General features: G+C 30.8%; 1 protein-coding gene across 7 annotated transcripts in view; it reads left to right on the forward strand.

Annotated features, from left to right (window-relative positions):
• Positions 1-2,008, forward strand: part of LOC137651484 (NAD kinase-like) — a 548,585-nt gene extending 546,577 nt beyond the window's left edge. For 6 of the 7 annotated variants that reach the window (XM_068384740.1, XM_068384725.1, XM_068384717.1 and 3 more), the window contains one exon: positions 1,273-1,869. The gene's annotated coding sequence lies outside the window, so the exon portion shown is untranslated. Of the gene's footprint in view, positions 1-1,272 lie in introns of all 7 variants that reach the window. The other variant, XM_068384709.1, reaches the window with a different exon arrangement.
• The last annotated feature ends 9,440 nt before the right edge of the window (positions 2,009-11,448 follow it).

Here is an 11,448-nt window from a genome sequence, read left to right on the forward strand (position 1 = left end):
CACATATTTAGCATATTGTTAATTTCCAATGGTTATGATTGGTCGTGATGAAGATTGTTGCACACAAGTTTGTTGTCAAGAATATACATCTCGTCAGAACAAGAAATGGAAATATGTGTAGGTGATATAGTTATTACTTTATATAATTTTGATATAAAGAAATGTATCCTTATTTTATTATAGCAAGGTTTTGCAATGCAAGTTTATATAAGAAGGTTTCCATTTAGTAACAGTTGTAGTGGATACAGCACTGACTACAGGTAAGGGATGTTAGGGTATATTAGTTAATAATGTAATTACATAAGAAATTTTTCAATGTTTGTGTTGGTTAATACTTGATGCTTTTTTTATTATATTATTGATGGGATACTACAGTAGATAAGGGTTTTACTCTCACCTCTGTCATTTTCCCCAGTTTTAGACAGTTTTAGGTATGAGCATCAAAAGAGATAAAGGGTTTCTTGGTGCTAGGTTTGATCATTTTATGCCTATGCTTTCAAGTAGACTGAGTAGACCTAGCCTCTATGGTACAGGCTGATATTATTCTTTTAATTCATACAACAATTTATTTTTTATTAGTTTTTTACCCAGTGAAAGTGTGATTAATATCAAAAGATATCTCTGTTTAGTTTTCATAGACTGCTTTTGAGTAATGGTGCTTCTTTGCATTAATATAGGTCATTATCACAAAATTATGTTACCTTCCATACATGTAAGACTGTGATGCTGTAGTTCCTGACAATTCTTTCAAGTTACTTTGATAAGAGATTTTTTCACAATTCAATTTTAAATTTTTACAATTTTATGCTGTACTGTATATCTCAAAACTAGAAAAACCGTGAGATTGTATGAAGAGAAGCATCTGTAATTGAGCTTGAAAGTATAAAGTCTTATTAAAGATAAAATTAAGATGATAGGGATGGCAGTTATTGCAGGAGTTCCTTTGCAGTGTTTACAGAGAGGAAATGTTAGAGGTGCTTCCTTCAAGATGATGAGTACTACTTTGAAGACTTTGCACAAACCTCCAAAGACTGTTTGATAAAAAGAATTTATACACTGGGCAACAAAATTAGTCATTCATACTAAAGCTTAAGGAAAGTTAGTAAGAGTGGTATTTTAACCCTTTTAGAGGAAGATCTCTCATTCCCCAGTGTAAGTTTCTTGTTTAGCTTTTATTAATTAAATAGGCTTAAGTAACAATAATTTGCTCTTCATAACGCTGAGCTTTACAGTCTGTATCTTTTTTTTTATATAGTGCTTTCTTTTTTTCAGGTTATCAACATGAACAGGGAAAATTTGCTAGCATAATTTGGATTGACTATGGTGATAAAGTGCAACAATAGAATGAAAGCCACTGTAGTATGGTGACAAGATAAGAAAATCATCATCTCTTGTACAAAAGTGGACACTGGAAAAGCACATTGTAATTTATTTAAGATTTTCAGCTTTTTATTGTAATCTTCATCCAACATTGGTACTGTAAGTGACTTTTTCAATGGACTCAATTGTAGCCATTCCTCACTCTGCCTACACAACATTCTCAATTTATGCAACTAGTATCATGTGATCATAAGTGCCCATGATATGTACATTGTAAGGAGTTGATGGTACTTAACTCAGATATCACTGCTCATCTTTGACAAAAATATTTGGTCAATGCAGTTGGTGTTGTTTGGCTTCCTCTTAATTTTTTGTGGTGCATGGATACAAGGGCAATGACATGAGAATGAAAGAAGGCTTTCACATGTATTTATTATAAGATGAACAAATTTTCTTCCTATGTATGATATATGACATAGCTTGACTACCTAGAAACATTGTTTATATTTTTATTGTGAATAAGATGCTAATTAAATATTCTTGTTGAGACTATAAGTTTGATTCTATAAGTATCAGATAGTATTTTAAGAGATATGGATCTTGTTATGGCTAATTTTGAATAATTGAAACTTACAGCATTGTTTGCTTCTGTAACGGTGTATACTTAGAAATAAAGTGACAATGCTAATTACCCCTTTAAAATTTTATGAAAGGCATTTCTCAGCTATAAATTGTTTTGAATCTCTCTCTCTCTCTCTCTCTCTCTCTCTCTCTCTCTCTCTCTCTCTCTCTTTAAACAAAACCCCTAAAACTAAACCCCTAAAACTATGTATATTTTGCAGTTAGAGGTAATTTATGTGAGTTTTGCAGGTGCGTAATGTGTAACTTGAAGGAAGCAGGGAAAGTTTCAAAGGATTTTTTAATGATGGTTATGCTGTATTTCATGAGAAAGGAAAAAGCCAGTTGACTGGCCATAAAGCTGCCAGTATTTATTTTTAGGTTAATAAGAGAAAACAGGCAAATTTTAACAATACTTTTGTAGACTGATTTCATGTAGAAGATTTTTTTTTTTTTTATATACAATTCATATATATAGAGATACTATAGTTACTTATCAGGTAACATAAACCAGAAAGTCTGCGTTCACATTTCTTCATATAAACTTGATAGTAATCATTTAAATACTTTTTCATTGACTTTTATTCATATTTAACAAGTTTAAATGTGTTGAGAAGCCTTAAGAAGTCTTGGCTTGCATTCAAAACCTCATACTGAATTAAAGAATGCTTGAAAATGTTTTTATCCAAATGATGCTGTCAATTTAAGCACAGAGGGTTATAGTTGCACTTCCTAGTGATTCCAAATCCTATACTTATTGATGATTATTAGAAAGAAATGCCTTCACAATTATTTATATCATTTAGAATTCTTAATTTTACCTCGTCCTAAATTGGCTTGGACTTTTTTGCAGCGTCTGTTTTCAGTTACAGACAACTCTGATTAAGCTTATGCTTATTTCTAACTGGTCTTGAGTCATCTGAAGGTGAAGTTGGACAAATTGCATTGTTGTCAATGTCACATTTCTAGGCTTGCATAAGGTTTATTCAATGGATGTTTTTCCTAATTAAAAATCAATACTGAAGTGAGAGAATACAAAAGTTTGGACTTTTTAAGTGAAAAATGTCAAAAGGAATGGGAGATAGAGATGACGATAGTATAAGAATGTACTGCAATAAAATGGGTGATAACTCCATACATCTGCAGACCACCTCACCCCAAGCATTTTAAAAAAAAAAGTACAAAGTATTGGACTTATCCATTCATATTTGGATTACTGCTCTCATGTTTGGTATACTTGAACGTCTCTCTCCTGCATCAATAGTATTAAACCTAAGGCAATTTAATATCAATGGCCTCATTCTTATCTCCTTTCTCAGTCCTCTCCTTATCTGCTGTAAGAAAGCTATCACTGTTCTGTCAAGTTCAAGGACTACGTATTTAATACATGGCATGCCACCTCTTCCCTCAGAAGAAATTAATAATCTTTGGTTACAGTACAGTACATGATATAGCAAATTCATTTCCTTCAATGGATAACGTTTGAAATATCCTTTTGTCTTTTTCTGTACTTATAATCTTACCTCCTTTTTCCCTCTCTTCATGGTTTATCTCCTGTCACTCTCTTCAAAGTTTATACTTCCTTTGTCTTAGGAAATTAGTAAAACTAAAGGAATTATTGTAAAAGAAAGTTAGAGACCTGAACTAGTATTTAACTCTTTAATCTCTTTTGGAGTGAAAATTTGCCAAAGCTTAGAGCTGAAAATTAATTTAAAGTATAAAATTACTAACTATCATGTTTATTTAATGAAATGGGTTTCATGCAAACAAGATAAAATTGTAGTAACAAGTTACTCAATGATTATAATAAAATTGATAACATTAATACCATAGTTGCTATACAAGTGAAAACCATTTTTAAAATTAAATCAATATTTTCAATACTATCCGTTGTTCGTCATGCTGTTAGTTGAAGCAGCTTAGCTATTTGACAAAACAAAAATACCAATTTGTAACCATCCCCCCTAACACAACACTGTTGCCCCGGTCTTCCATCTTCTCAGCTAATACAATCTGCTTCCTACATCATATTATTAAAATTGCTTTCTTTACAGTAATAATTTACAATATTACCACTTTAAGTGGATAGGAGGCTGGGAGATTTTGGAATGATGGGTAAGTATTGAAATAATTTTGTTCTAAAGATTATTTTAAAATATTTCCATGAATCTTATCTGTTGTCCGTAGCGCTGAGTCCCACATTGTCTGGGAAAGAGGGACAATGGTAGAATAATGTAGATTTAGTGACCTAGAATTTTTAAATAATAAAACTACATAGAAATAAATATTAAGGTCTCACCTAAAAGAGTATAGATGCTTATCTTAATTTCCAGATTTCTGTAATTATTTAGTACAGAATCATGACTTCTTTACCATTTGTTAGACAAAAATTTAATCCTGTGAGTTTTGTTTTGCAATTTCTGTTTACCAAAATAGTGGTGGATAAACCAACTAACAACCAAATATCAAAATTCAGTACAGATATTGGGCTACTGAAAGGGTGTCACTCCCTGAAGATGGAAGGGAAATAATATATGAATACATCATAATACTTTGATTCCCCACAGGAAAAATGTAATAAAGTAATACTATTAAATACTTTATTAAATCGTTGAGTAATAAAAATATGGAGGTTTAACGGAAGAGTAAAAATCCAATTTCTGAAAAATCTTACATTGACTAAAACAAATTCTTTATTATGCAGTATTTCCTCAGCCCATAACTGCTTTTGCATAATATGTGTACTTTACCTTTGTTCCCACTTCCTTTCTTCCATTTTGGTCTCCACCCTATTACAACTTTTACTCATAGTGTAAATGCTACATTTTCTCCTAGTTGTACTCTGACTAAGTGGCTTCAAAGGCTCCATTGGGAAGTTAAATAGCCTTAATTCATAAAGCCATCTAAGCCAAAGTAATATTTCAATCATATTATTTTGAGATAAGGAAAACTTTAACCAAAATTTACAAGGCTATCAATAAGAAGAACCGCTAGGTCACCTTAACCAGACTGAATACTAATAGTCATAGAAACTTAGTTATATTAGTCCTATTATACAAAATTTAACAATCAATACTAATTTGACTTTCTCAACATTACTTTGCTGAAGTGAGAGGTGAAAATGAATCAATGCAATGTTTATGAATTTGATTACATGGGAGCATATCAGAAGAATAAATAAAAACAGTGAAAAGAAAAAGTTGGTGTTGATAAGACCCCAAAAAGCCTTTCGTGCCATTGTATTTAAGCTAATACTAGACAGAATGGAAATAATCAACAAAATTCTAAAGTGATTAAACATAGATTAATTTTCATTTTCATTCAGCTTTAACTCAGTCTTTAACACTGGTAAGACCATTATTTGATTTCTTATTTGTGACCAAATCAATTACCTTGTGGAAACAATTGTAAAAAGTAGCTGACTGTATTTAGAATAATCATGAGAGTAGGCACAAGAAATTATAATTCTTTTAAACATCTAAATTATAATTTGAAGTTATAGCAAGTCATAAGTTTCATGGGATTAAAATAAAGAGAAAATTATTGATTCATTATACTTATGATGTCATTAGTACTTTAAAATCTAAAGAACCTTAAATATAAATAAATTTAAGAAAACAAAGTAAAGCCTTTTATATACGAGCTATGCTTTACCAACTAAACATAAGAAAAAGATAACCCCAATTTAATATCCAAGAAAAAAAAAAAAGATTAGGTAATCCAAAACAACAACCCTTAAATAACAAGGAAATACCATCCATAACTAATTAAGCAATAGCCAAATATAGAAGACAAGGACAGCAACTAATCCAATAAATTGTACATTGAAATAAGCACAAGAAATATAAAGTCAACCTTATTTACATCTGTTTTGGGATAAATAAAATGAAAGCCGAGAAGTTTGAATATCCACATGGTATTCATTGTATTAAGACCATAATTGTTTGAGATATGACAGTTTACACCAACTAAAACTAACGACTGTACAGTTGGTCAATCATTATTAAATAAGTGAAAAGTACAATTCAAGATCTCTTGAACCAGGAGCCATGTGAGCAAGATTTCGAATTGCAAAAATAAGAAGGTTCAAATCAACTCCAAATGAAGAAAGGCCCATGAAAAAGGATATATAACACCACTAGAAACATTAAAAATTTTACAAAAGAGGGAGCGTTATATGAAAAACCATTATGACTTGGTAAATACTTCCATCTTTTAAAAACAATGTACAACTTTGGATTGAAGGGTGGTACAAACACTCAGTAATGCCTATTATGTACAGCTTCGAGTGCAAGGACAACATTGGTGTAAAGGACAATACATACAGCATGTAGTTTACAGTAGAATATCTTCAACCTACTGTTCACATAGTCCTAATGAAATTTGATAGCTAGTCCTCGGCAACAACCTTCTGCCCATGAATTTTTTTTTCATTTCTGATACCAACTTGAACAGCAAATCTTACATTACACAGCCAAATAAAAAAAAAAATAAACTTCTAGACATTGTTACTGTATTAAAACTGTTTAAATGTACCTTGTATGTAATGATAGAAGCCATCCCTATTAGTTAATACTAACAACTTTCTGGTCTTGTTAATGTACCTAATATTGTACTGTGCATAATAAGTTTAGAAAGAAGTATTGTATTATGGCTTAAGATCACTCGGACTCAACTTGCTAGGATTTTTTTTTTTCTTTTTTTTTTGAATTATGAACCACTCAAATTGATACCACTAACAGACTATTTTTTTATTTATAGATACAGTAATATATTTAATTATATCTCCAATGCTAGAATTCCACTCCACTTGAATTTTAAGTTTATTATAAGATAATAATCCTTGGTATAAAAAATGTACACACCTACTTACAGTACTGTACCATAAACAATGGGAAAGTAAAATTTATAAGTTTCACATTGTAATAATTATTGTAGATTGAAGGCTATGTGGCTTCCCTTAGGGTAGCTTTGCTACAGTTAAATGTAATCAAGCAATTTTGTACTCAGCCTGCAAAGCTCTCTGCAATACTGTATATACAAAATTACAATCTATGACAACTGTATAAATTCAATGAGATAATTACAGTATATATGTAAAATTCTTGGCTCCTGTTCTTGTATTCATGTAGCCATTAGAGAAAATTAGGAAACCATTGAGGAGCCACAGTTTAATTAATTATGACTTGAAAGCCATTTAAACACAGAATTAATTTTCCTAATAAGAAATAATGTGAATGGGAAAGCTCTATTCCATGTCCCAACACTTACACAATTTAAAGCATTTCATCATAGTTGATTGAAATTACATACTTAATTGGAACTAAAATGTTTTTTTGTATCAAAATGAATATCATATCTGAATATTTATTACACATCTTTTGGCTAGATATCCTCTTTTGGTTCATGGAGGTTTCATATGAATTTATAAATTGCACTGCAGGCATAATAGTAAAATATATAAGTAAATAATGTAATCCAGGAAAGCTAGACAGAATTATGGAATAGCTTCATGTGGACAGGAAAATAAGAGGACAATACAAGATTATTAACTCTTTGAGTGATACAAGTTTCAATCTGCATATCAAAAAGTTATAACACAATCTCCAGAAATTACAGTTGATATAATTCCAAGTTAAGAGATGAAGCCGTGTGTACATAGATTATGTGGTTGTTTGTAAGCTAATCCAAGTAGGTATATATATAGAGAAAAAACTAACCCAAGCTTTAAATCACTGATATGGTTAAACAGCTTTACGAAAATGATAATACAAGTATTGTATATTCAGTTCTCAGAAGGTTAAAGTAAACACATCATTACTAAATGGATTTTGTGAAATATGAGAGAAAATATTTGAATTGTTGAAATGTAAGATTATTGAACAATGTCATCATTATTTCATTACTCAACTGTTCAATTATTTGAATTTATAGCCAAGAAAAAAAAAAATTGAAATGACTGAATTTCAGGAAGTTTTGAATATGTTTTAGGTGTAATATTATTTGTCAGATGGCAACTCAAACTTACTTATGTGATATGCATGTATGGTAGCATAGTTTTCAAAATTTCTTACAAGATGGAGTCTAGATTATTGATATATCTAAAAAGCTAGTGAAGTTGAATTCACATTGGTAAAATCCGAACAATTTGTAGAAATGAAAATTGATGTTCCTAATGTTTCATGTCCTTGCTTGCTTATAGATGAAGACATAAATTCAACAACCTAAGGTCCGGTGCTTCTTACACTATTTTGATCATAAACACATGAAATAAACAGTATCCAGTTTTTAATTCACAATACGAATTAATCAGCAAAATATTTTATATTGTACAGTACTTGCTATGCACTGAAACAACGACGTAGACATCATAGTGATCCAGTGTTTTTCTACTTCTGAGTCATGGATGTACTGTGTTAAAGTTTGTAGAAAATTAAATTCAACACAATACTGTTTCAAGTACAAGTGCTTTCCATATATTTTCTTATAACTAACTTTCAATATTTTTGTGCATACTTTTGGCATATTGATATGATTACTTATACTGGTTTCTTATAAATAATTTGCTGGTGTAATTTGGCTTCTTGGAATCTGCTTTTGGTTTACATTTAGTAAACCGTGAAAAAAATATTTATTCTAAAATTATGAGAGCAGTATTTGGAAAGCTTATTATATAACAACAATAATAATATTCTAGCAATGCTAATCTCAGTACTGTATTAGGTGATTGTGATAGTAAGATTTTATAATTCCAATAAAATCTCAATGCACAGTACTAGCAACACTGCACTATGGGGTTTTAAGAAATGTCCATTAAAGTACAGGAAAAGGAAAAGGTGGGAATGAGGAATTCATTATTTCAGTATAACAAATTGATATGGTTACCCTTTTTTGTTGTAAAGGTAACTTCCATAGAGTTTTTAAATACGTAAAATAGCTAGATTAGATTCATTTCCATATTAGGTAGTCTGTAAAAAGATAACCACACCATAGTGCAGAAATAATGAAACAATGTAATGGGTTGGATGTTTTTGTTATTACTATTCATCATAGGATTAATTATTACATTACATTAATTTTTGCTGCTTTATTTTCATTCTTCATCAAATCAAGAACAAATGCTTGCTTCTAATTGACAAATACAGTAGTATACAAGATTTATCATCCTAACAATTGTTTTAATTAGTCTAAGGCTATCTCAATGCCACTGGTGTGATAAGCATACTTTCCAGTAACTCTTCATAACCAGCCAATTACTTGAACAAATGGAAAATTATTAGCTTGTGGAAAGGGACCATTTACAGAGAAAAGAGTAATTAGATGTGTAGTCTGCCATTTATATTCTAATGTAGTTTTTCTAATGATATTGTTAAGTTAGAAATGAGGAATTTGCAATGTAGCTTGGCATTTATATTTTAATGTAGTTTTTTAAACAAAACTGTTATTGTAATTATATTACAGCCATCAATTTGAAGTATCTTAAAAAAAAAAATCTGCTTGCCTGTCCTTGTGAGGTATCAGTCTTTCAATCCTAATCACGTAATACAATTAATCTTCAGAATTAGAGATACAAATGTCAAAATAGTCTCCAAATGGTGCTTGCATTGTTGAAGACAAAATTTATACTTTTATATGCTTTTCATAAGAATATTGTAAAATGTACTGGTATTAAAGAACATTTTACTCTATAGTTAGTGATTTTTTTTTACTACAAACACCATGGAGTACAATGGAAGTTGATAGTGAAAGGAAGGGGTGGATTCGAATTATAGAAGATATAGCTAAAATACTATGAATCTTAATGTGGATAAATAGCATAATCAGAATGTTGAAAATTAGTAGAAAAACTTACTGAGACATTGTGTGACGACTTAATCTAGACCAAAATGCTTTAATTGATAAATTAATGATCAATAGCATTTGTTGATCTGGAGCATGAAAAATGCACTAATTTTAAGTTTTAGTGACAGCCACCTACAAAGTTACTTAAACGCTTCAAGAAATTAAACTTGAGTAAATTTTAACAAATTGACTTCTACAATAGATGTACAGAAATAAAGCAAGTACAGTAACACTAAATTTTACGCAATAAAACTATGGTAATATAAAAATCCAAGTTGTAACAAAAAAACTGGATTATAGTCGTAAATAAGTATCGTAATGGCAGAAAAATGATTATGTAACATATTAACCCATAAGCTTTTCAAGACTGAGTTATCTTACTGATTTTAGAAACTACTAAAAGAAGACTACATACTTAGTTAGCACAATTGTATATGTTGGTAGGCTAATATCAAACTTAATTTAAGAAACCCAATTAAATGGCTGTTTGTTTAACATTTGATAAATTTTTCCTATTGGAATTAAGGTATTTAACATTAATTCATTCCAAACCCCAAAAGTCATATACTGTATTTTTAAGCATTTTTACACGAAATTCATAGTAGTATAATACTTACATGGACAAAATAATACAAAAAAATTAAATAGGTGAATTATATGAAAATTAAACTTCCCTTTATCAGCATGAGGAGAGTTGGTGGTGAGGAGGAAAGGTTTTACTGTTTGGAAGGGGAATACCCTTTTATAAAAACATCTGGTGACTCTCAGGTTCTTTCTTCTGTTACGGACAGAGTCACTGGAGCTCTCTGCCTCACTAAAAACCTGTGCAAAGAAGTTGGTTTGTACCCACTTTTTTACGTGTCAAAATTATCTGCAATATTGCAGTACCATTAAAATATTAACCACCGAGTTATCTTCATTATTTGGAGGGTGTTTTTCAAGAAAATTCTACAACTCAACATATTTTGCACACACATTGATAATTGAACTGAGAAAGCATCATTACTTCCCTTTACTGGAGAAATTTCCTCGGCTCTCATGAGTTACAGCTTCTCCCGAGGGTCTAGGAGTTCCTCTTTGGTGAGCACTGTGCTGTGATCCTCCACCAATTCCTCGCCATTGTCTTCACTAACATCCAAGACCATGCATTTGAATAGACACACAATGATCTATAGACCACACTTTTTCTCAATCTCAGGGCCTTTACTAATTGTTAACCCAGTTGATAAGAGGTAATTTCCAATCACCTTTGAAAACTGCTTTTGTGTAGAGCTTCTTCAGATTAGAAATCAAATGCTGGTCCATGGGATGGATGAGAGGAGGTATATTTACAAACAAGAACTTCAGAGGTAGGAAGTAAAGTGCATCCAGCAACTTTTCATCCAAGCCTGGAGGGGGTTGGTTCATTACTGACAAGGATCTTAAGTAGAAACTGTTTCTACTACATGTTTAATTTTTGCAAAGGGTTCAAACACTTCATGAACAAGTTCTAAATTCTGTAAAATAGTGCTTAGTTACCCAGGCTTATTTGTTGGTTTTGCTTGTTTTTCATGACATTCTTTTATGTAAATGGGTTTTTGGATTGGTAAACAGGTTAGGGTTTTACATTACAGTATAATCAACACTTGTATTCCCAAACAGTTGCTTAGTTAGCCAATCCTTTATAGC

Source organism: Palaemon carinicauda, chromosome 1, assembly GCF_036898095.1.
Source record: "Palaemon carinicauda isolate YSFRI2023 chromosome 1, ASM3689809v2, whole genome shotgun sequence".
NCBI lineage: Eukaryota > Metazoa > Arthropoda > Malacostraca > Decapoda > Palaemonidae > Palaemon > Palaemon carinicauda.